Raw genomic sequence first — 1209 nt, 5'->3', positions numbered from 1 at the left:
ATATAAAAGAGACCTAAGGGGCAACCTTTTCATGCAGAGGGTGGTACGTGTATGGAATGAGCTGCCAGAGGATGTGGTGGAGGCTGGTACAATTGCAACAGTTAAGAGGCATTTGGATGGGTATATGAATAGGAAGGGTTTGGAGGGATATGGGCCGAGTGCTGGCAGGTGGGACTAGATTGGGATGGGATACCTGGTCAGCATGGACGGGTTGGTCCAAAGGGTCGGTTTCCATGCTGTACATCTCTATGACTCTATGTGGATGTACCTACTAGAGAAGGTGCAAAACTTGACCTATTCTTGGGAAATAAGGCAGGGCAAGTGACTGAGGGGTGACTGAGTGGGGGATCACTTTGGGGCCAGCGACCATAATTCTATTCGTTCTAAAATAGTGATGGAAAAGGATAGACCATATCTAAAAGTTGAAGTTCTAAATTGGAGAAAGGCCAATTTGGACAGTATTAGGCAAGAACTTTCAAAAGCTGATTGGAGGCAGATGTTCGCAGGTAAAGGGACGAATGGAAAATGGGAAGCCTTCAGAAATGAGATATCCAGAGAAAGTATATTCCTGTTAGGATGAAAGGGAAGGCTGATAGGTACAGGGAATGCTGGATGACTAAAGAAATTGAGGGTTTGGTTAAGAAAAAGAAGGAAGCATATGTCAGGTATAGACAGGATAAAGCGAGTGAATCCTGAGAAAAGTATAAAGGAAGTAGGAGTATACTTAAGAGGGAAATCAGGAGGGCATAAAGGGGACATGAGATAGCTTTGGTAAATAGAATTAAGGAGAATCCAAAGGGTTTTTACAAATATATTAAGGACAAAAGGGTTACTAGGGAGAGAATAGGGCCCCTCAAAGATCAGCAAGACGGCCTTTGTGTGGAGCCACAGAAAATGGGGGAGATACTAAATGAATATTTTGCATCAGTATTTATTATGGAAAAGGATATGGAAGACTTAGACTGTAAGGAAATAGATGGTGACATCTTGCAAAATGTCCAGATTACAGAGGAGGTAGTGCTAGATGTCTTGAAACGGTTAAAGGTGGATAAATCCACAGGACCTGATCAGGTGTACCCTCGAACTCTGTGGGAAGTTAGAGAAGTGATTGCTGGGCCTCTTGCTGAGATATTTGTATCATCGATAGTCACAGGTGAGGTGCCGGAAGACTGGAGGTTGGCAAACGTGGTGCCACTGTTTAAGAAGGGC

The sequence above is a fragment of the Chiloscyllium plagiosum genome, chromosome 18 (assembly GCF_004010195.1).
Source record: "Chiloscyllium plagiosum isolate BGI_BamShark_2017 chromosome 18, ASM401019v2, whole genome shotgun sequence".
Lineage (NCBI taxonomy): Eukaryota > Metazoa > Chordata > Chondrichthyes > Orectolobiformes > Hemiscylliidae > Chiloscyllium > Chiloscyllium plagiosum.
The sequence above is the reverse complement of the archived record's forward strand: the minus strand, read 5'-3'. Positions refer to the sequence as shown.